Here is a 25,790-nt window from a genome sequence, read left to right on the forward strand (position 1 = left end):
TAGCATGGGAGAGAGGATAGAACCCTGTGGCACTCCACAATTGAGAGGCCAAGGGTCTGAAACCTCATCCCCCAATGCCACCCGCTCGTGCCTATCAGAGAGATAGGATCGGAACCACTGTAAAACAGTGCCTCCTATTCCCATTCCCCTCAGGCAATCCAGGAGGATACTGTGGTCAACGGTATCAAAAGCCGCTGAGAGGTCCAGGAGGACGAGGAATGTATGTTCACCCCTGTCCAACGCCCTCCTCAAATCATCCACCAGAGCGACCAAGGCTGTTTCAGTTCCATGTCCAGTCCTGAAGCCCGATTGGAATGGATCCAAATAATCCGCTTCATCCAAGTATGTCTGTAACTGAGTGGCCACCACCCGCTCGATCACCTTGCCCAAAAATGGTAAATTGGAAATTGGGCGAAAGTTGTTCAACTCTTGGGGATCCAAGGAGGACTTTTTCAGAATGGGCTTTATTATCGCCTCCTTGAGGGCTAATGGCATTGCACCCTCTTCCAAGGAAGCATTCACCATTGCCTTGATCCCTTCGCTCAATTTCTCTTTGCAGCTCACAATGAGCCACGTAGGGCAAGGGTCAAGCAAGCATGTGGTTGGCCTCACATTAGAGAGCACCTTGTCCACTTCCTCAGAGGGAAGGGGCTGAAACCGATCCCACCGGACCAGAGTGCAATTGGCCAGCTCTGGCCCACTACCTGTATCCACGGCGTACGGAATCATGCTCTTCAGGCGCTCGATTTTATCAGCAAAGTGTTTGGCAAATTTGTCACAGGAGGCTTTAGAATGTTCCAAGGGTTCCTGTGCAACAGGACCGACCAGGCTTCGGACCACTTGGAACAACCTCCTGGGACAACACTCTGCAGACGCAATGGAGGCAGCAAAGAATTCTCTCTTTGTTGCCTTCGTTGCCACTTGATAGGCAGCTATTGCTGCTCTAACAAGTGTCCGATCGTCTTCAGAACGAGATTTCCGCCACCGGCGCTCTAGCCGTCTCACCTCCTGCCTCAGACCCCGTAAGCGTGGTGTGTACCAGGGTGCAATCTGAGTTCTATTCAGCGGGAGAGGACATTTTGGAGCCACCCAGTCTATTGCTCTGGTGATCTCCCTATTCCACTCCGTCACCAGGGTTTTGACTGGGCTACTTTCTGACGGCTCCACATCTCCCAGCGCAATCAGGAATCCTTTTGGCTCCATCAAGCGTCTGGGGCGGACCATCTTAATAGGACCCTTACCCCTGCGGAGGGTATGTGGCAGTGAGAAGTCCATGTTCACCAGATAGTGATCTGACCATGACACGGGGTGCAGGGAAACAGCCCCCATTTTCAGAGCACTTCCTTCCCCTCCCGAGGCAAACACAAGGTCAAGAGCATGACTGGCTACATGGGTGGGTCCAAAATTACAAAGGTGCAGTTCCCAGGAAGTCATGGTTTCCATGAAATCCCGAGGAGCTCCTATGAGAGCCGCCTCGGCATGCAAGTTAAAATCCCCCAAGATTAAAAGGTCAGGGGAGAGAACCCGCACGCTCGAGACGACCTTGAGCACCTCGGTCAGGGAGTCATTTGTGTAGCGGGGCGGGCGGTACACAAGAAGAATCCCTAAACTGCCCTTAGGGCCCAACCTCCAGTACATGCAATCAACAAACTTGGTCTCGTGGAGAGGGAGTCTGGCAAAACTCAAGGACTCCCGATAAATGACTGCCACACCCCCTCCCCGCCTACCAATCCTCGGCTGCTGTGCATATCGGAAACCCGCTGGACACATGGCCTGAAGCACAGGCGCTGCTGCCTCATCCAGCCAGGTCTCCGTAATGCACACCAGGTCTGCATGCTCATCCATGATCATGTCATGGATGAGCGATGTTTTTTGCACCACAGACCTGGCGTTACATAACAGCAGTCGAAGATTGGGTGGAGTCGTACATCTCCCAGTTGTCTTCTGGTGGTGCGCAGGCCCAGAACGGGGGATGGATATTATGCATCTATCCCTTGTTCCCCTAAGCTGGCATGGCCTGTGCCTCATACCCCTCCAGCATCTGCCGCCTAGCCTCTCAATGTCGTGGCCTTCCGCCCTCCCCACAAGAACCTTCTCCGCCAAGCACATGCCTCCCTTCCGCCGGGACCCAAGTCCCCCCACTTCCAGACAAGACCACGTAAAGTGCCAAAATTTCCCCTTATCCCCCCTGTGAGAACCAGCAATGTAGAATGCCAGCAGCAACCGGAGGCGTGGGTCTGAGCATCCACCAGGCCAGTACTCCCCAATCCCCCGGCTGTCCAAGCTGTGTCCAAGTTACTTGCTGAGGCGAGGGGGGAGATCATATCCAGTCTCTGGCCGCCTTCTGTGATGTTCCCCTGTCGTTTCAAACTGCGCCCACACTCCAGCTGTTCCACTGCGGCATTCTCTCGCTGCCACCGGACCAGCGCTTCTTCACGGCCCTCCACACCTAGCCGCTCTCTCTCACGCTCCTCCACTGCTGTTCTCCCCCACGTCTGCCCAACGCTGCCGCCGCCAAGCCACACTCTTAACGCCCAGCCGCTTCTCCACCACCGGGCCACGCCCCACACCTATCCTCCCTCGATGCTCTCACCTCTGTCGGGCCAATATTCCTCCCGGCTCTCCGTATTAAGCGCAGGGGTGAGAAGGCCAGCCTCCGTAGCATTCCCTTCAGTTTTTCGGCGTTTCCCGGGCGTTTCCTGCGGCGCTGCCACCACCACCAGACGAGGCCAAGATCCTTCACGATCTCCTCGCGCCCAGCCGCTCTCCCTCGTGCACCAGCTCGGCGCTCTCACCACCGCCGGGGCTGATGTTCTCGGGGCCGGAGGGGGAGGCAGGAAGGTAAGAAAGGCCAGCCTCTGCAATGTCCCCTCACTTCTTCGGCACCAACTGCCGGGCGTCTCGTGTGGCGCTGCCACCGCCACCAGGGCACCCGATCGCTCACCTTAGCACCCCAAACTTGGCGCTCTCACCACCGGGTTCTCGGCGCCAGAGGCAGGAGACAGGAGGCAGGGAGGGAGGCAGGTCCAGTGTTCAGACAGCCCCCACAATGCTCTCTCACCGCTGCAGTAAAGGAAAACCTCATCAAATAAAAAGGGGGGGTAGGGCAGTTCTCATACAAGTCCCCCAAAAGGTTTTAGGTGTTTTAAAGTGGTAGATTTTGGATGTTAAAATACGGCTCTGACTAAAGCGTCAGCCTCCTATGCCGCCATCTTGGTCGCAGGGCATTTGTAATTCACAAGCTAATCTAATTATGAGCTGAAAAGCCTCCAGAGGGGAAAGGTTTTAGCAGCCACCCATCGTCCTTCCTCACAGCCCCTTTTTTTAAAGCAAGGGGATGCCATGAACTCCTTGTAGTGCTTGGTTTTAGCCTCAGACCTGAGTTTATGCATTCCATTCTATTTCATAGAGTGTTTATCGTCGGATGGGTGCTCCTCATGCAACACCCAGATGACACCAGTGACCAGAAGTGGCTCACAGGGTGGGGTGGAGCTGCTACACTCACTTCCTGGCAGGTGGGGAGCTATTCCTGGAGGGGGGAGTCAGTGAGATGGTCACCATGGTTCAAATGCACCAGCCAGAGCACTGTTTTGGCTCTGCTGGTGCATTGGCACTGGGGCTAACTCCCTGCCACCTCCCTCCTCTCTATCTCCCTTCTGGGAAGCAACTTCACCCAGTGAGCTACTTCTGTCATTAGCATCCAGATGTCAGCCCATATTTTTTTCTGATTTAATCCCAATTTACCCATTTCAGGGAAAATCCAATAAAGAAAAAAGAAAAAGAAAGAAATCGCCCTACTGCCAACATCCCATTTGTGATATCTCAGTGAATCATTTGCAAATTAAGTCTCTGTTTGGAACCACCCTTAGGCTCTGCCTCCACATGGGGTTGACCCCGTATTCTACTAAACCGTGTTGGAAACCAAAGCTGAATGGCACAATTCTATGCAAGTTTATTCAGAAGTAAGCCCTACTGAATTCAATAAGAGTCATTCTCAGGATTCAGGCAGGCCTACAAGATTGGGACAGATTAATTGTATGCTATATGAACTGAAGGATGTTTTTTTAGCTTAAATTTGGTTGTGTTGATATATATATGTATTGTTTTTATTTCTGTTGTACGTCGCCTAGAGTGTCCCTAACCCGGACAGATAGGCGACTGAAAAATAAAATTTATTATTATTATTATTTATTATAGCCTTAGTTATATTCTGTGTGGTTTAGCTGCTCTACATAGCTCAACAAGCATCAGAAGAATGTACTTATATTGATGTGGAGAAGACCAGAATGCAAGAGATCACTTGGAAGGAATGCAATCAGCAAGCAGTCTTTGAGATACAGCGGTCTCCCACTTAAAAGATTTACTGAACTATTGATTGATTGATTGATTGATTGATTGATTGATTGCACTTGTATACCGCCCCATAGCCGAAGCTCTCTGGGCGGTTTACAGCAACCAAAAACATTAAAACAAATATACAATTTAAAACACATATGTTAAAAACAATTTAAAACACAATTTAAAAATGTAAAACAATTTAAAACAATTTAAAACACATGCTAAAATGCCTGGGAGAAGAGGAAAGTCTTGACCTGGTGCCGAAAAGATAATAGTGTTGGCGTCAGGTGCACCTCATCAGGAAGATCTTTCCATAATTTGGGGGCCACCGAGAAGGCCCTCTCCCTTGCTGCCACCCTCCGAGCTTCCCTTGGAGTACGCATCCGGAGGAGGGCCTTTGATCTTGAACGTAGTGTACGGATGGGTTCATATCGGGAGAGGTGCTCCATCAGGTATTTATTATTTTATTTATTTATTTTATTCGATTTTTATACCGACCAAAGCCAGAGGCTCTCTGGGCGGTGCACAGCATAGAGTAAATACAATACAATAAATACAATAAAATAGCAGTAGGACACTAAAAACATACACTTTAAGCATTAACAGCCTAGTATATATTAACAACAATAAAATATATTAAAATGCCTGGGAAAATAAAAAGGTTTTAACCTGGCACCGAAAAGATAAAAGTGTAGGCGCCAGGCGCATCTCGTCGGAGGGACTATTCCATAGTTCGGGGGCCACCACTGAAAAGGCCCTAGATCTCGTTACAACCCTCCGAGCCTCTCTGTGAGTCGGAACTCGGAGGAGGGCCTTTGATGTTGAACGTAGTGAACGGGTAGGTTCATATCGGGAGAGGCGTTCCGCCAGGTATTGTGGTCCCACACCGTGTAAGGCTTTATAAGTCAGAACTAGCACTTTGAATTTGGCCCGGAAACAGATAGGTAGCCAGTGCAAATGCGCCAGAACAGGTGTTATATGTGCGGACCTTCTGGTCCTCGTCAGCAGTCTGGCTGCTGCGTTTTGCACTAGCTGTAGTTTCCGGACTGTTTTCAAAGGCAGCCCCACGTAGAGCGCGTTGCAGTAGTCCAATCTAGAGGTTACCAGAGCATGCACAACTGAGGCGAGGTCGTCGCTGTCCAGATAGGTATTGTGGTTCCAAGCCGTATAAGGCTTTATAGGTCAAAACCAGCACCTTGAATCGAGCTCGGAAACATACAGGCAGCCAATGCAAGCGGGCCAGAATCGGTTTTATATGTTCGGACCATCTGGTCCCTGTTACCAATCTGGCCATTCATTTAAAGCACAGGACTTCCCCCAAAGAATCCTGGGAACTTTAGTTTGTTAATCATGCTGGGAGGGATGAACTACAGTTCCCAGGATTCTTTCTGGAGTATCTTAAGATATAAGGTACATATCTTAAATGTCTGGTGTGTACACAGCCACGGTTTTGTGTCTTCCATCTTCCCAGAGAGCTCATTCAGTTCAATGGGTAGCTTACTCAGACCTCGGCACCGAAGATCTTTATTATGCTGGCAAAATAGCTCCTGTCTCTTCCTACCTAGCTTTCCTTAGCCTCCCTTCCTCCACAAAAACACACTTGCACATACACATCACCCACTGAAGTCAAGTGTAAGAGGAAGCGTGTTTCTTGCATAGGTGCCAAACAATATGCAAGAAAAGCTCGCCCACCATCAGACTGTGCTGTCTTCAAAAACGTACGCTTCGCACTTTCCCACTGCACAATGTAGGTGTGTGACTCCCTTCTGCCCATCTGTTACTTCGAGGATTTCTGCCCTCTTCTCCGCGCCTAGAATTTTTCCTCAAGTCTTCATCAGAGTCTCATATCACAACACTGACACTTATAAGTTAACTGTATCCCTTTGCATCTCGGGATTTTTGTGACATCACATAATTGTAATAACTAGCACTGTTGCATTCCATCATTTTAGCTTTAACCCTAGAAAAATCTCCAAGATGCATTTAATGTCCCTGTTCTAGATTTAAAAAGAGGCATATAGTTGAAAGCTGTACAATATGCAGAGTGTTAATTTCTTCCAATTGTATCAGAGTCTCCTTTGAATTTTCATTCATCACCCCAAGGGAAACAGAGTGATGGTAAACTTGTTGCCCATGATTGTGAAAGACAGAAAATGTAATGAAAGGGAGGAATGCAGTGAACAAATTCTCTTTAGAAATTGTCTCATGGGGAACTGTCCTTGTCCTAATGAGGCCACGCATACTGCTGAATAGCCCCCCTTCCCACCTGCAAAAAAAAAAAAAAGGTTAAACATCAGAGGGATCCTAAGTCATCCCAACCCAAAAGCATTGAGTCACCACCATCGCTAGGCCAGGCCCCCGATCTGATTAACAAAGATGACACCATGTTTTATTATGTTTTAATTGAAGCAGCCCGTCTCAATTGCTCAGGTCTGTGGGAGGGAACAGACAGGATTTGCGGGAAAGAATGTTCCTTCAGAATGTTAACCTTCAGTTTAAAAATGGTATGAGGGAAACACATGGTGGGGATCTATTGACAAGACTTTGGCTAGCTAGGATTAGTCTCCTACCATTACACTGTGACTATACTGACACCAAGCTGGCATGACCAAAAAAAGAGAGATGTGTGCATGCAATCCTGTACACACTTGTCGGTTGTACTCAATGGGACTCACTTTTGAGTATGTGCACATAGGATGTGCTAGGAGCAGTGGTTTGTATCAATTGTGTCCCTCTGATGGAAGCAGTTTGCAAACCGCTTAGAGGTTTTACTACAATCAACTGGTAATTCTGTTAAAGAAATAATAATAATAATTTTTTAAAAGGAGCAAAGAAGGAAAGCAATGTTTGCAAATTCACCATCACCCAGGCAGCCCCCCATCACCTCCCCACAAATCTGCTCCAGATGTTTAGCAGACTTTTGGAACAGCACAAGACGTAGTGTGAGAAAGTCGAGGAGGCATGAACTGGCCAAAAAAAGCATCCCTCTCCATTCCATTGATGGAAGTCTTTGGTCATATGCATAGCATACATTTAAAGAATTATTATACCACTTTGTCATGGAGAATCCTGGGAACTGAAGCTTGTTGAGGGTGCTGGGAACTGCAGTTCCGTGAGGTCAGCACCCTTAGCAAACTATGGTTCCCAAGATTCTTTGGGGAGAACCGTGACAATTAATGTGGTATAAGAGTGCTTTAAATGTAGCATGTGGCTGTGACCTTTGTTGGGTCAGAGAGACTTCTATCAGCAGCAGGACAGCATTGGACCCCACCCAGTTCCATTATGCTGAATAAGAAGGAAAATCCATTATTTCCTCCTCATGGTAGACATAGGACCAGAATGGTTTCAGTCAGGAGTACAGGCAAAAACACTTCAGTAGGGAAAGAATGATTCAGAGCAAGGTTCCAAGACCTGTTTCTGTATATATTTAAGATTATATCGAAAGGGCGAAGGGAATGTGTATTTTAAGAACATTTGTAACTATTAATATTTTATATCTCATAATTATAATGTGATCAGCATAGGTCAAACAGTCACTTTTTAAAACAAAGAAAAGATTTCCTCCCTTTCACATTAGTTCATTTTTATTTCATTCACTTATTTTCATTTATTAAACGTCTGTGCTGCCCTTTGGCTAAACAGACCCTCAGGGTAGCTCACGGCAACAGAAAAACCCAATTGTTCAAAAACAGCTCAGTATATTATTACAATGAAAGACACACCTTTACTACAACAACACAATAAAAATATACAGATAAACAGTCACTCACCTCACAGAGAATTTCAGTACTTAAGAAGGCAAGAAGGCAGGATTCCTGGACCTTTAATAGTTGTATGGTAGAGAGGATTTCAGTAGGTGTAACTTGTCATGCAAGATACACCTGCTAAAATTCCCTCTTCTACCCAATGGTTAAAGGTCAGCGATGACGGGAGTTGTAGTCTATCAACATGTGTTGGGTTACAGATTCCCCATGCTTGGTTTGTTTATTTTTTTTATTTAAATAAAGGTTTTAGTAATAGCTTAGTGGCAAATTCAGAAGTGTAGGGGTCCTTTCGTGATAATCACATCATACCCTATCACAGACAAGCTCCCTTTTCCACTTTCCCTCATCTCCCTTGCTCTCCCGGTCATCTTGTGAATCCACACTCCATTACAACAGATGTCCCTAGGAGCTAATCATCATGAAAAGGGAGGCTGCGTGTTAGCTACTGATAGGATTCTTCTCAGTAGCCAACAAGGTCCGTTGTCATGCTGATTGGCTCATACATAGGGACGTGGCTTGGACTCTGCTCCCAAAAAAGTAATGGTCTACAACCCCCCACAACCCCAGATGACTATACCCCTAGGTTTTAGAGAGCTCTGTCAATCTGTGGCCTCTCTTTCTCCTGGTGGCCACAGGAAGTAAGTGTTGCTCTTAATTAGTTGGTTCCTCCCAGGAAGCACAACACAACCAGGCTGCTTCTAATCACTCTTTCATATTGTTGCAACATGATAGGCTATCTGGTGAGTCTCTCTAGGAAGGAAGTTCTGCAGCACAGGTGCCATCATGGAAAATGTCCTGGTTTGTCATCTCACCACCCTTTAATTTTTGCTCTCTCTTTTTTTTTTACCTCTAAAGAATAAGGAGTTTGGAGCAAGGCCTCTTTTCATTACCTTAATGGCTCGAAAGGAAGAAGGCTGTTGTTCAAGTACATAGCTTGCACAGGCAGGGCTTTTTTGTGTGTGACAGTGCTCACCAGTACAGAGTACTGGTCTGGCACCTCTTTTTTTGCTGCCCATGGCAGCCATTTAGTGCTTGATACATTTATCAAGATATGAGTACTGGAACCTCATTATTATTATTATTAACAAAAACGTGCTGTGCACATGGATCCAATTTTGATGTGAGACTTGTTGGGCTGGCGACCAGTAGGCATTACTGTCTCTAGTAGTTTTCCATGAAGCCTGCAAGTTTGAAGACGTAACTGTGGTTAAGGGGGAGTTATGTCTATGCTCTGTCTGGGAACGGACTGCCAGGGTCGTTGCTATGGTAGCCATCTGATAACAGCTGGGAAAGTTGTAACAGAGTCTATGTGAGTTGTTGTTCTTCTGAATTATGCCTCTGAGCTGAGAGGCTGTCTTTTGTGTTTAGCTATGGAGAGAGATGTACCAGAAAGGGGGGTGACTGAAGAATCTCTACATGTATTTACTCTTAAGCCTCTGGCCTTAATGTCCTTCAATAAAGACTCTTAACATGCTCTGAGGATGTTTTTCTTGCTCAACTTAACTCCAACGTAATGTTGCTGTTTCACACAACAACGCACACAAGCCAACAGTGGTAGCAGAGGATGGTTACGCTCCACAGCGCATTACACGGGAGTAAGTTGCTGGTCTGAATGGCAGACAGAGTTCCAGAGAGGGCAGCTTGATTGATTGAACCAGACGGAGGTGAGCAACATGGCTGTAAACCTGTCTGGGGGAGGCTTGCCGATGGAACGACTTAATGAAAAGAATTTTGGCAGCTGGAAGCCGAAGATGAGGGCTTTGCTGATAACAGAGGATTTATGGGACGTGATTGAAAAAAAACTCCCGGCGGTACTGACCGCGGCCTGGAAGCGTCGAGACCAGAGGGCGCAGGCATTTATAATCTTGGCTCTATCGGATTCTCAACTGATGTGTGTGAGAGATGAGCCGTCGGCTAAACAGACGTGGAACGCGTTGCAGGATTTGTCCCAGGAATGGCAGCGGAGGCAGGAGGCGCAGAGAGCCCAGCCGGTGGAGGCTGTCAGAAGCAAGGAGGAGAAATGTGCCGAACCGGAGCAGGCTATCGAAAGCAGACAGGAAAACAAGCGGGAGCAGCAATGGCTGAAGTCTTGTTTTGCCTATGGGGCCCGTGGGCATCTCCGTAAGGGTTGTCCAGTCAAGTGAAACTCCAGGGACGGAGGCTTGAAGCAGGGAAGTGTGAACTTTGTTTGTAAACAGAAGTCTAAAGACTTGGAACAAATTAACTTTATTGTCGACAGCGGAGCAAGCCATATATTAATTAAAGACAGGAGTCTGTTTTACACATCTACAGATGAGCAGGACTTTGTTTTACTTGCTGATGGATCACGGAAATCCATAAAAGCTCATGGTCTGGTTAAATTTGACAAACTTGGACTAATGTCTAACTGTTTGTTCGTTCCGGCCTTGGCTCATAATATTTTATCAGTGGGCGAACTGGTGAGTTGTCAATTTTCAGTCTGGTTTGATAAAGGAAAATGTTGGGTGCAAAGAGGAGAAAATGTTGTCTGTCAGGGTTTCATGACACAAGGGCAGTTTAAAATGACCGTGGGTGTGAAGTGTGCTGATGCCTTGAGTTTAATGGGGCGGAAAGGGAATGACCGCCAGAGCTGTAAGAAGACAGCTGTTAAAAGCACACAGCCACAGTATTCATGTAATGCAGTCAGGCTGATGCCTGAAAGAGTGCATCGCAGCCGAGTTTACAAGCCACAGGGTAAGAGACGTGGCAAACGTGCACCTAGAGCACAAGAGAATGCATATTTCAGAGTTTGGTGTCCAGAAACACAGCAGTTACTTCTGAGCAGAAGCATTAAAGTCTCAGAAAAGCCTTGGGATCAAAGAGAGACAGTCCTTCTTACAGGAACAAATGAAACACGAACACAATTTAGGCCAGATGTTGACATTAAAGTGGAAGGTACACAAATTCCTCTCAGAGATGCTTTGAATGAGCTCATTTCTGGAAAACGCAGATCAAAGAAACGAAAAGCAGAGGAAATGGAAGCTCCTGTGCAGGTTGTGCCAAGCACAAGCACAAATGGGGGGGCAGAGAGAGCCGAGGCTCTGGTTCCTTTAAGACGCTCCACAAGAGCGAATTTAGGCAAACCGCCTGACAGATTTACTGTGGGATTAATAACAAGTCCTGGAATGAATAAAGTTGTGGACATGGATCCTGAGACACTTTATTTGACATGGGTTGAACCAAAGTTTGATTGAACAACGTTTTAGCTAAATGTACAGAGAGTTTCTGAAATGTACTGCTATGTACTGAGATGTAAGTTTGAACTGTACTGAACTGAAAATGCAATGTACTGAAATGTATTGCAAGAGGTATTGTAGAAATGTATGACTGTATGACTATGTATTATGGAGATGTATTTCATGTGTATTTTGCAGTCTTAATGGAAAAAAGGGAAGCTGTTGGGCTGGCGACCAGTAGGCATTACTGTCTCTAGTAGTTTTCCATGAAGCCTGCAAGTTTGAAGACGTAACTGTGGTTAAGGGGGAGTTATGTCTATGCTCTGTCTGGGAACGGACTGCCAGGGTCGTTGCTATGGTAGCCATCTGATAACAGCTGGGAAAGTTGTAACAGAGTCTATGTGAGTTGTTGTTCTTCTGAATTATGCCTCTGAGCTGAGAGGCTGTCTTTTGTGTTTAGCTATGGAGAGAGATGTACCAGAAGGGGGGGGGGTGACTGAAGAATGTCTACATGTATTTACTCTTAAGCCTCTGGCCTTAATGTCCTTCAATAAAGACTCTTAACATGCTCTGAGGATGTTTTTCTTGCTCAACTTAACTCCAACGTAATGTTGCTGTTTCACACAACAACGCACACAAGCCAACAAGACTCACCTGTGAACCTCACCCTTTGGGACCCACCTGTAAACTAACACCACTTCCAAACCCTACTTTTTCCTTCTGTAACAGAAGACACAAGAATATCATGAGTGGATTGTATTCAATGTAGCGCTAAGCAAATAATTCCATCATTTCAAGGATTTCTTCATGCGCAATGGAACAATCCCCCCTCTCCTCCCCCTGTGCACCCCCTAAATCTGTTCTTAGATGGGCTCTAGGTCTTCTTATTTGTTCACTCTGAAGCACATCAGACTGGAAAAAAATATTCTAAACTTTCCCACTTACCTCCATTCTGCTGCTGCTTTCTCCCTCCATTGGCCATTTTCTCTCTCTCTCTCTCTCTCTCTCTCTCTCTCTCACGTGCTTCCTCACACAGAGCAAGCTCAGCAGAAGGCCAGTGTGAGTCACATGGCTGTTGCCCACCAATCACAGGAGCAGACTTCCCCTGCTTCCTCCAAGTAACTGGAAGGGGAAGGGAAGGGGGTGAGAAAGTGAAACAAAAGAACTCTTCTACGCATGCGGTACGTTATCATCCACTTTAATGCATTTTTTAATAAATTAATTAAAAATAAACCATGCTGTTTTTTAAATTTAAACCTACTACAGATGAAGTACTGTGTATGGGGCAAGCTCAGGGATTTGATTAGGGATACCTTACAGTCATCTCTGATTTTTAATGAATTTCAACAGATTATGTCAATTTCTCAAAAAAAAGTCCAAACGGCTTCAAGGTTTTTTTCCTCCCGTTTTTCACTTTAACCTGTGGATTCCCCAGAGCTGTAGAGCAAGCGATTCTGAATCCAACAGTATAAGACTTGTAAGTTTTTGGTTTGAATTGGGACTATACAAAGCACCAGAAAGGGGTGAGGGGGGTATTTTCATTTAACATGGTAGAACACAAAAAATCCCTGCTTTATAGTGCACTTTATAGTGCAGCTACAACAAACAAACATTCACGCGCTATATTAAATGGTAAAACCACACCATCCCATAAAAATTGAAATAATCATCGACACAGCGGTCAGTTAAACAAATACAGATCAAAAATTAATATTCAGCCTATCAAATACCATCAGATGCCTGGGAGTAGAGAAACCTGGTGCTGAAACAATAGTAAGTTGGCACCAGGCAGGTCTCACTAGAAATAGAGTTCCATAAATGGGGGACCACAACCATAAAGGCCCTCTCCTTTATTGCCACCCTCCAAACCTTTCTGAAAGAGGACCCCTGAACACTTAACAAATTATATATATATATATATATATATATATATATATCCGTGTGTGTGTTTGTGTGTGTGTAGTTTCTAATGTTAATATAGATATACAGGCAGTATGTATTTCTCAGCAAGATGGAAAACCTGTGTCTAGAGCATATACTCCTGTGATAACAGATCAACTGCACAAGGTGCAGTCCACCTCCTTTGCAATGGCAAAGCTTCCACAGATAATACAGTGAATCAGTTGTCAACATAGCTACCATTGATTACTCCCTCAGTTGGTTTTAACACTAACTTATCTGCTGTATATCTTGGAGTTGTTTGCTATGTGAACCGTGAAGATACCATAAACAAAATTTGCATGATAGTTCCTGAAATCAGGGAGCAGGGTTTTTTTCTATGTTTGGACACAACTGGATCCCATTTTGAATCAAGATGGTGGGCTGAACATTTTTAAGCTGCAATGATTTTAACCACTGATGTCAAAACTGCACTGGTTTTTTGGTTTGTTAGAATTCCCACTGGGTACAAGGCTGCTAGTATCTAATGTTATGGGTGGGCTAATATATTATGGGCTAATATATTATTAGGCAGAGTGAGGCAATCGCCTCAGGCAACAGATGCTGGGTGGAGCAGAAACAGCATTCAATGACTGTTCCTTCTGAGGCCCCAGCCATTCCACTCTGTTGCCACATGGCCACACCTGGAGCCCCTAATCTGGCTTTCTGCCGCAGGTGCTGTGGAGGATGGTATCTGTCACTACTGTTGAAGTAAGATCCAATTGCAAGTTCAGTCAGGTTCTGTACTGGGAACACGGAAGGGGTGTCATCTTACTCTTTGCCTCAGGAAACACAAAGACTTGAGCTGGCCCTGAATTTATTGTTTGATACTCTGATTGTTTGGTAGTGGTTGTTTTTAAGATTCATTTAAGCCACTTTGAATATCATGTTCAGCAGAAAAGGACTGGGGAATACTTTTTAAAAAATAAAAAATAAACTGAAGCTAAAAAACAAGTGCTATGCTGACATACACTGCTGTGAAGTGGTGATAATGGTGAGCAGCAACACTGTTATTATATTTTATATTTTTGTCATCTGTATTTCCTGTATTTTTCGCTCTCTGCATATTTTCAGTGACTGAGTTCTACATGGCCAGGTAGCTTTTTCCCGGTGTACTTATAATATGTAGATGACATTTTTCAAAAACAAATTATTTAGAATGAGTCTGGTTGGCTGGTTGGCATGGTAGACAGATGTTTTGCCCTTGGTCTGGAAAGATGTGTGCTCAAATCTTCACTCATCCACACAACTCAAGACCAAATTTATAATAATAATAATAATAAAATTTTATTTAGCAGACGCCCATCTGTCCGACTGAACAGACACTCTGGGCGACGTACAATATAAAATACAATATAAAATACAATCTCCTTATATACATAATCATCACATTATTAATGTCATAACATCTCATCTAAAGACCATCTTACACTGATACAGTGTAAAACCTAACCCACCCCAGAGATCCCATAGGCCTGCCTGAAGAGCCAGGTCTTCAAGGCTCGGCAAAAAGTCAACAGGGAGGGGGCATGCCGAAGGTCAAAGGGAAGTAAGTTCCAGAGGGTGGGGGCCACGATCGAAAAAGCCCTCTCCCTGGTCCGCACCAACCTAGTTGTCTTAGTCGGTGGGACCGAGAGAAGGTCCTGTGAGGCTGATCTTGTTTGGCGGCATATTTGGTGATACTGGAGGCGCTCCTTCAGATAAACTGGGCCGGAACCGTATAGGGTTTTAAAGGTTAAAACCAACACCCTGAATTGGGCCCGGTATACAACTGGCAACCAGTGTAATTCAATCAACACTGGGGTGATATGATCGTGGCGGCGGGTCTGCTTTATTAAGCGTGCCGCCGCATTTTGTACCAGCTGAAGTTTCCAGATCGTCTTCAAGGGTAACCCCACGTAGAGCACATTACAGTAGTCTAATCGAGAGGAGATCAGGGCATGTATCACTCGTGGGAGCAGATGTATGGGAAGATAGGGTTGCAGCCTCTGTACTAGATGAAGTTGGTACCAAGCTGCCCGGCTCACTGCAGAAACCTGAGCCTCCATAGACAGCTGGGAGTCTAAGATGACCCCGAGACTGCGGACCTGGTCCTTCAGGGGCAAACTCACCCCATTAAGTATCAGGTCAAAATCACCCAACCTTCCCTTGTCCCCCACTAGTAATACCTCGGTCTTATCGGGGTTCAGCTTCACCCTGTTCTCTCCCATCCATCCACTTACGGACTCCAGGCACTTGGACAAGGTATCCACAGCCAACTCTGGTGAAGATTTAAATGAGAGATAGAGCTGCGTGTCATCCGCATATTGGTGACACTGCAGCCCAAAACCCCTGATGATGGCTCCCAGCGGTTTCATATAAATGTTAAATAGCATGGGAGAGAGGATAGAACCCTGTGGCACACCACAGTTGAGGGGCCAAGGGTCTGAAACCTCATCCCCCAACACTACCCATTGATATCTACCGGAGAGATAGGAACGGAACCACAGTAAAACAGTGCCTCCTATTCCCAATCCCTCCAGGCGACTCAACAGGATACCGTGGTCGACGGTATCGAAAGCCGCTGAGAGGTCCAGGAGGACGAGGAAGGTATGTTCTCCCCTATCCAACGCCCTCCTCATATCATCCACCAGAGCGACCAAGGCTGTGTCAGTTCCGTGTCCAGTCCTGAATCCCGACTGGAAAGGATCTAAATAATCTGCTTCCTCCAAGTGTGTCTGTAGCTGCTTTGCCACCACACGCTCAATCACCTTGCCCAAGAACGGTAAATTGGAGACTGGGCGAAAGTTGTTTAAATCTTGGGGATCCAAGGAGGGCTTTTTCAGAAGAGGTCTTATCACTGCCTCCTTGAGGGCTAATGGCATTACACCCTCCTCCAAGGATGCATTTACCATTGCCCAGTCTCTCTTTACAGCTCATAACGAGCCATGACCTTGAGTGTAGTCTATTGATTAGATTAGGACCCAGGAGACCTGGATTTTATTCTCTCCACTCCCCCCCTCCTCAGCCATGACATTCACTGGGTGGCCTTGGGCCAGTCACTGTCTCAGCCTAACCTACCTTGCATGGTTGTCAGAAGGATAAAATGGGGGGGGCCTATGTATGCCACCTTGGGCTCCTTAGAGGAAAGGTTAGATATAAATGAAATAATAATAATAATAATAGATGTTACAAGGAATATGCCACTGCAGCAGAGATAGCATACGTTAACGAATATTTACAAGGAATTAAGGCCAAATGAATTCAATGTGACTCATTTCTGAGTAAAATATGCTTCAGAAAATGGAAGTCTTGTCCAAATGAAGAAAATAAAAAAGAACACAAACTCTGGCAAAAGAAATGCAAGAAGACAATAAGGGATGCTAAAAAAGAATTCGAGGAGCACATTGCTAAGAACATAAAAACCAACAACAAAAAATTCTATAAATACATTCAAAGCAGGAGACCATCTAGGGAGGCGATTGGACCCTTGGATGATAAGGGAGTCAAAGGTGTACTAAAGAACGATAAGGAGATTGCAGAGAAGCTAAGTGAATTCTTTGCATCTGTCTTCACAGTGGAAGATATAGGGCAGATCCCTGAACCTGAACTAACATTTGCAGGAAGGGATTCTGAGGAACTGAGACAAATAGTGGTAACGAGAGAGGAAGTTCTAAGCTTAATGGACAATATAAAAACTGACAAATCACCAGGCCTGGATGGCATCCACCTGAGAGTTCTCAAAGAACTCAAATATGAAATTGCTGATCTGCTAACTAAAATATGTAACTTGTCCCTTGGGTCCTCCTCCGTGCCTGAGGACTGGAAAGTGGCAAATGTAATGTCAATATTCAAAAGGGATCCAGAGGGGATTCCGGAAATTACAGGCCAGTTAGCTTAACTTCTGTCCCTGGAAAACTGGTAGATAGTATTATTAAAGCTAGATTAACTAAGCACATAGAAGAACAAGCCTTGCTGAAGCAGAGCCAGCATGGCTTCTGCAAGGAAAAGTCCTGTCTCAGTAACCTATTAGAATTCTTTGAGAGTGTCAACAAGCATATAGATAGAGGTGATCCAGTGGACATAGTGTACTTAGACTTTCAAAAAGTGTTTGACAAGGTACTTCACCAAAGACTTCTGAGGAAGCTTAGCAGTCATGGAATAAGAGGAGAGGTCCTCTGGTGGATAAGGAATTGGATAAGAAGCAGAAAGCAGAGAGTAGCAATAAACGGACAGTTCTCCCAATGGAGAATTGTAGAAAGTGGAGTCCCTCAAGGATCGGTATTGGGACCTGTACTTTTCAACTTGTTCATTAATGACCTAGAATTAGGAGTGAGCAGTGAAGTGGCCAAGTTTGCTGATGACACTAAATTGTTCAGGGTTGTTAAAACAAAAAGGGATTGCGAAGAGCTCCAAAAAGACCTCTCCAAACTGAGTGAATGGGCAGAAAAATGGCAAATGCAATTCAATATAAACAAGTGTAAAATTATGCATATTGGAGCAAAAAATCTTCATTTCACATATACGCTCATGGGGTCTGAACTGGCAGTGACCGACCAGGAGAGAGACCTCGGGGTTGTAGTGGACAGCATGATGAAAATGTCGACCCAGTGTGCGGCAGCTGTGAAAAAGGCAAATTCCATGCTAGCGATAATTAGGAAAGGTATTGAAAATAAAACAGCCGATATCATAATGCCGTTGTATAAATCTATGGTGCAGCCACATTTGGAATACTGTGTACAGTTCTGGTCGCCTCATCTCAAAAAGGATATTATGGAGCTGGAAAAGGTTCAGAAGAGGGCAACCAGAATGATCAAGGGAATGGAGCGACTCCCTTACGAGGAAAGGTTGCAGCATTTGGGGCTTTTTAGTTTAGAGAAAAGGCGGGTCAGAGGAGACATGATAGAAGTGTATAAAATTATGCATGGCATTGAGAAAGTGGATAGAGAAAAGTTCTTCTCCCTCATAATACTAGAACTCGTGGACATTCAAAGAAGCTGAATGTTGGAAGATTCAGGACAGACAAAAGGAAGTACTTCTTTACTCAGCGCATAGTTAAACTATGGAATTTGCTCCCACAAGATGCAGTAATGGCCACCAGCTTGGATGGCTTTAAAAGAAGATTAGACAAATTCATGGAGAACAGGGCTATCAATGGCTACTAGCCGTGATGGCTGTGCTCTGCCGCCCTAGTCAGAGGCAGCATGCTTCTGAAAACCAGTTGCCGGAAGCCTCAGGAGGGGAGAGTGTTCTTGCACTCGGGTCCTGCTTGCGGGCTTCCCCCAGGCACCTGGTTGGTCACTGTGAGAACAGGATGCTGGACTAGATGGGCCACTGGCCTGATCCAGCATGCTCTTCTTATGTTCTTATGTTCTTAGGATCACACTGCTAATATTTTTTTCACTTTATTACTGTGCTAGTGTGGATACTAACTAGCTTGTTCCATCACAAGAGAGGCATATTAGTGACCAGAATCAGCTGCTAAATTGCAATTCTAAGTACATTTGCTTTCAAAGAAAGGCTGGCATTCTATGGCTCTTACTTTTGAGGAAGCATGCATATTAGTCATGCTTAGTTAGGGACAGCCAACTTCTGCAGCCTCCAGTACCAATCAATTCTCCAGATAGCAGGGTGGGAACCACAAGTATATACTGCTACACAACCTGACACTAACACCCCTCTATAATTAAGTTGGTGTGCCACCTATCAGTAAGGCTTGACATTTACAGAATAAATGTGCTCAGGAATAGCAGAGTCCATTGTAAATAATAGACATTATCTACCAGAAACCCCAGAGATATGACATTAAAATATGGAATACCTTATCTCTTGAAACTTTGAAAACCAGATTTCTATGGAACTAGAGGCTAAATTGCATCACATCACATCAACAAAGACTTACTGATCCAAATATCAGTAACTGAAATAGATTATAACTGATTTTAAGTATGATCAATAAATATAACCCAGCTTCTCTAAGAAGTTAAATATTTATAAATATGTTATTGAATTTATATTTATATTTTTATTAATTATTTATATTTTTGTATGATATTGATACATTTTTACCAGTTGTGTGGAGGAAAATACATTTATGATATTTAAGGAACCCTAAGGGACCGGTTCACTCACTATATCCCTTTCTGGAAACTGCACTCCTCAGATGGCACACTGCTGAGTGTACCATATGCCCCAGAGGTGCACTTTCCCTGTACTGGAAATCAGGCTTTTAGTGTTGTAGCTCCTACTCTCTGAAAACAATTACCAGCCAAAATCAGACAAATGTCTAGCATGATGATGTTTAGGCACCTACTGAAGCCATTTTTGTTTAGGAAGGCTTCCCCTGAGGTATAACCGAGCCAGTTGTGGAATTATAGATTTTATATCTGATGAAATCATTTTGTTGTTTTTAGAGTTTGTTGAATTGATTTTATTATTTTTAGAGCTTGTGTTTGTGTGTTTTATTCTGTTGTTATCTTGTACACTGCTTCAATGGCTTTATGCTGTGAAGCAGTCTATAAATTTGTTATACACATGCCACGCACATGCGCGCGCACAAACATACATATTTGAGATCTATACAGTGGTGAGTTTAGGAGAAGAAACTGCATCACTGCATATGATTTTTAAAATATCACTGATGATCTGGATTTTTCTTGCTTCTTTATGTATATTAGAATTGAAAAATAAACCATTTATAGAAAAATAAAAAATGCATCATACTTTTATTAACATTTGCTCAGGTTGCTAAGGAAAGGGATGCTTGAGAGAAATCCAGATGCTGTCAGTTCTGATGTGACTTGACCTGATTCCCAGATCAATTTGCAATGACAGTAAAAAAAAAAAGTTTAAAAGTACTAAATTGCATTAAAAATGGCTGTACATTAAAGAGAAAATACATGTGTAATTATGCCATTTTGTGATATATATTTAAATACCTGCTTGATTATGAATTTTCATGACGATTTGCAGATTAATGCAGAAACAGGACAGGACAGACTTACAAATGTACACATGCAAAACTGAGATGGACTGGAAATAGAATGGTCCATCAGTCACTAGTTGGGGGTGGGGGATACATTTGTTATGCTAGTCAGATCTGGCTCAAAGACTGCCAGTTGCCACTTCCTGGGCCATGTCCACACCTTACATATAAAGGAGTATGGTACCACAATTCCCAGAGTGGTTTAAGAAGCAGACCCTCTTCCCAAGGAACTCTGTGACTTGTAGCTCTATGAGGGGACTATGGGTCACTTAACAACATGCAGCACTCTTAACAAACTACAGTTCCCAGGATTCTTTGGGAGAAGCCATGACTATTTAAAGTGGTATAATAGTGCTTGAAATGTATGGTGCGGCCGTGGGCTTAGTTCTTCCTGTGATGACAATGCCAGGACTTTCTATTTTTCCTGATAAAGCCTTCAGATGTGTCAGGTCCCCCATTGAACCCAGCTGCTGTGTAATCATGTGATGTGCTACCGTTTTGCACCAGGAAAGAAAAAAAAAGAACCCATTTGGGTTTCACCAGGTGTGTTAAAAGAAGATGATGTGTGTAACATATCATCAGATGCTTACAGCGAGATGGTGTTCAACAAGAGAAGGGCACATTTGTTGTTCCGTTCTGAAAGAAGTCACAGGCCAGGCATCCTTATTAGAACTCCATTTTCACTTTCAGTGAAGTTCATCTAACAAGCTGGACTCTCCCTATTATAAAAAACCCTCCTTTAGTCCAACAAAGGGAAGCCTTGTAGGGAAACTGCCCTTGCTCCGCTTCACCTAGCAGCATGCAGGTTCGTGGTGAAAGAAGCAATTCTCACGAAGGATAAGCTGTGAAATGCATTTTTAAAAAGTGTTTTATTGCTATTCCTTTTAGGGAGCCCCGTGTGCGGGGTGGCCATCTTTCTTTAACACAGTGTCCCATGTGCCTCTAGCAGAGTGACAGCTCAAGGGGGGGGGGCAAGGCTGCAAATTGGTTTTTAAGATTTCCTTGAGAGAAAGTTGTGCATCAAAGAAAGCTTCTCTATATTTGAAACACAATGGTTCAACAATATAATATCAAGAACCTTGTATGTTGATTTCAAGAGCAACCAAGTCATTTTAGTAATAGCAAAGTTGCAAGGTAAGGGGCAATCTATTTTGCAGTGAGATTTATGTATGCAATAGTGGCTGATTCTACTAGCATTTCCTCAAGCATGCCCAGATTTAATTTTGCTGTATGTGTTTGTTCACCCCAACTACCTTAGTTTCCCAATGTTTATGTAGGGATGGAGAACCTCAGGCGCAGGTGCGAAATGCAGCCCTTCAGGCCTCTCTCTCTTGCCCTTGGAACTCTCCCCAGACAATACAGTATGTTATACCTTGTCCATAGTCATACACCATTTCTTCAGGCCACCACCACGCCTTACCAACTTTGCTTTGCACTTTCCTTAAGATTTTTGCCTGACCGGAATATGTCCTTGAACTCTGACAATGCCTCTTGCTCATCTGAATGGAATCTCCCTTGTGCATGGACTTGTGCATGGACTATTGTGTTTGCTCCTCCACCACCTTCACAGACTCCCCTCTCTGAGCACAGATAGCAACATCATTATATTCTATGCTTTTTTGAAAAAAACACTGTGATGGAAAGGTCACAGAAGTTCACAGATATACAAGGTCAATCTGTAATAGATACCAAAGGTGCGAATTGTAGGGAAATCCAGTTTTATATTAGAATAAAGTGAATTCCTTTCCCATCCCTACTTTAGTGTGGGCTGAAGAATTTCTTTACTAGTTGTTGAAACCAGTTCCAACTAGTTGTTGAAATATTTAAAGTCTTTGATCGCAGTGGTGGGAGCACCCCCAGCCGTTGGCATTGTCAGGCATCTGCCGAGGCCCACTTCCAATCTCTAGAGACTCCTGACACTGCCATTTCTCTCCCTTCCTGTTGCCGCCTATTTACCTGACCTCTCTGAGTTAGCAAGCAGTGAGAGGAATAAGGCAAAGGAACAGTAATGTCAACACACCTTGCGCTCTCTCTCTCTCTCTCTCTCAAGTGATGCTAATTGGGCTGAGAGGCAGAGGAAAGTGAATGGAATGATGCATATCATTACATATTGCCCTTTATATAACACACTGAGAGAGCAATACTGGGATAAATGTTAGGGAGAGATGGGGTGAGGTCTATCCATGATCCTGTAATTTATCCACTGGCTGGAAAAGCTACATATACAACTCCGAAGACTGCACATTTTCTATCTACAGAGAATACAGCTGATGAAAGAAGAATCTTCTTATGCTGTGTCTTGCCAGGGAGATTGAGAATTTTAAGTTTCTTTTATGCTTTCATTCATTAGGTTTTACACAGGGCCAGCACCAGTCTGTAGTGGGCCCTCGGGCACCAGACTGCAGGGGCCCTCGGCAACGGTACTACTGCCGCAGCCAGGAGCTTAAATAGGCTAGCTGGATCACGGATTAGTGTGCTGTGTGTACACCCCTGGCATCACCCAAATTGGTAGAGGGCATGTTGACGCCCCTGCCACCATCTTGGGTGATGGCAAGCATGCACATGCAGAGTGCTGATGCTGGCCATCGCCCAAGATTGTGGGGAGATGTTAACACCCCTCCCGCCATCTTGAGTGACGAGAAGCATGCGTGTGTAGCATGCTGCTGTGGTGTTGCAGCACCTCAGGAAGTTGTGTAGTCTGCACTGGTGCCTGGGGAGGGGTTCCTGGGAGGGTGGCTGCCACTCTATAATCTGCATCAACATTTGGTCATGAGCAGCATGCTCTGCAACCTGATCCTAATATGGATCGCAGAGCAGGAGCTATACCTGTCCAGCCCCAACAGCAGGGGCTCCTCTCAGTGCCAGGGGCCCTCAGCTAGTGCCCAACCTGTCTGCCCACTGGCGCCACGCCTGATTTTAGATCATTTGGTTCAGAGTTGCATAAATTCATTTTATTTCATCCCATTTTATTTAACCTTTCTTAAAAGGAAAGCAATATTTCCTTTTTCAAGGGGCATATTGTAATCTGCCAGGAAAATTTAGCATTTGAAGTTGGTTTATGGTGTAGGTTATTTGCATATGAGGTAACTTGTACTGATGTTATCTTGTGTTGCTTTCATACTGTTAAACCTTTGTTTTGTGATGTCCTGATGACTAAATACATATAAACAAATCTGAATCTGACTAATGTGTTTGTGTGTCTGTGTGTCCTCGCATGTGCAGGGGCAGCCAGCAGGGAGTGATGTCATCTCCCACCACACACCTCCAATCAGCCACACTGATGTACCTCCAAAGAGGGGGGTACCTCACTCCTCCCCACTGGCTGCCCCTATCTGTATGAGAGAGTAAGCATCTCTATGACCATTCCATTCTTATTCTTGCACACTCAAAAAGTCAACCTTTTGAGGGTACAAGAATAAAATGTTCCTCCAATTTTAACTCAGAAAAAGAGCATGCATTCAGAGACAGTAGTTTAATGATAGTCCAGTTGGCTACATCAATCCCACTAAGGCTGAGTCACACGATAAGAGCCACATCTGTTCTCCACATTGTATGGAGCAAGGAACTTGCTGGATGGGAGAGAAGGAACATTTTGCTCTTTTCGCCAGCACCTTATCAGACGGGCAAATCTGTTATGTTATTAGTGTGCTGCCAAGTTTCCTCTGGCTGTTATGGGAGTTGTTTATTCTGCTCTTATGTATCATATATTTATTTTTATGTTTTTAATATGTTATAAGTTGCCTGGAGACCCTTAGGTAAAATCTAATAAACAATAATAATTTCAGTTTTTCTCTTTTTCTCCTTTTTCCATTCTTAAGTCTGGTTTTCTGCATGTCCACATTTCAGTTCACAATGTTTGTAAAAAAATAAAACAAGTTCCCATGAAAATTCATCAGCATTTTAGTGTGAATTTCTTCTAATATATGCATGTTTATATGCAGTTTTGCCTAACATACACATATTAGTTGTGCAATTTCCCCTAATATAATGCATTTATTTATAATGTTATTTTCACTAATATATGCAATTTTATGCACGCTTAACCCTGTGTATTTTTGCACACATCACCTGGCTGGAGAACTACCTTGCAAAATTTGGAGAACTGCAAATGTTAAAAGATGGCTTGGGTTCAGTTCGTGTATTGTTTCTGAATGTGCAAATACATAAGATCACCTTATGGAAACTATTTCGAGTTTCCCTATCCCATCCCTAATCTGAAGAGGCCTGTGGTCTCCTAGCATGCCATGGCCATGGCCAAACATTTACCAAGCGTAGCACTTACTTGCTGCTAGATATCTTGAGTCTGATCCTTATTCCCCACCCCCTGATGCACGTATGCACACATGCACACTACCACATAGCACAGTATTGGTTTAGTAGATTGATTAGCTGGCAGGCTGGAGCGGGTTGTAAGATTTTATTAATTTTTTTCAGAGCCCGCAGCATCTATTGTCATCTCACACAGTCGCTCATGACAGCAGAAGGTGCTCTACTGTTGAAAGGAACGGCAAAAGGAATGCCCAACCATCACCATGGTAACAGAAGTGCATGCCAGGGAAAAGGGCCATGCTGAAGAAAGAAGTGCATTATACCAGAAATACGTCGCCATAACAACAGTGGAACACTGAGGGGGTGGTGGTTTCCAAATAAATAAAATAAAAACCAGTCCATGAGTGCAATGGCCCGTTGAGGAAAGCTGGGCACCTGGATGGGACACAAGTTGTCAGCTTTAGTTTTATGAACTAAATATGATGGATAATTGGTTACACATCATAGACTATTGTTTCAGCTTTAATGTGGCACACAAGACATTTTGTAGACAAAGAAGCTCTGAAGGGGCAGAGTGTCTAAATAGGTTAGGACAATAAAAGACCAAAAAGCTTAGTAAATAAATTTAAATTAACTTTAATAAACTATAAAAATAAGTTGTGTTCTCTATGAAAAATAAACCCACTTATTTAGGCTTTGACTGAGTAAAAGTTAAGTACTTTTCACTATTATTAAATGCAATGAGAGGGGGCTATACATTTAAAGCAGTATGATACCGTTTTTAAACAGTCATGGCTTCTTCCAAAGAATCCTGGGAACTAAGTTATATGGCCAAAAAATTTTAAAAAATGAATAAATGAAGACCCATTCAATTTTGACTGACAAACTTAAAATTCAGCATTTTAAACTGAATGCTTCTGAGTTGGCATCTTTGGGCAGGCTTCAAGTATGAGAGATAAGCTGTCCATCCTGTTGAAATACTTAGGGTTGTATGCAATGATCCAGGTGCGGAACTCGGCTTGCGTAACAGTTTCCCCTTCCTCTTGTCTCTCCCCCTCATCTGTTCCAAAGGGTCCCCCAACCTTCCAGAGCTGTTTTTGAGGGTGCACAGAAGGCTGTAGGGGAGAAGGAGGGCAGTTCAGTCCCACAATTAAGCATGCTTTCCATGAGATGGGTGGGGACGGAGGGATGGGAATACTATGATTACTTGTCAGCTAGCAAACAGGATTATGTTAATATATGCATTTTGTGCCTGAATGACTATAGTTCGATACAATTAAATGGGCCTACATACCAAGTACATTCCAACAGCCCACAGACAAC

The 25,790-nt window shown here is 44.2% G+C and overlaps 1 pseudogene; it reads left to right on the forward strand.

The window, feature by feature from the left end:
* The first annotated feature begins 2,349 nt into the window (after window positions 1–2,349).
* LOC133386886 (arylacetamide deacetylase-like 4) overlaps window positions 2,350–25,790 on the forward strand; it is a 36,019-nt pseudogene continuing 12,578 nt past the window's right edge.

Source organism: Rhineura floridana, chromosome 6 (assembly GCF_030035675.1).
Source record: "Rhineura floridana isolate rRhiFlo1 chromosome 6, rRhiFlo1.hap2, whole genome shotgun sequence".
Lineage (NCBI taxonomy): Eukaryota > Metazoa > Chordata > Lepidosauria > Squamata > Rhineuridae > Rhineura > Rhineura floridana.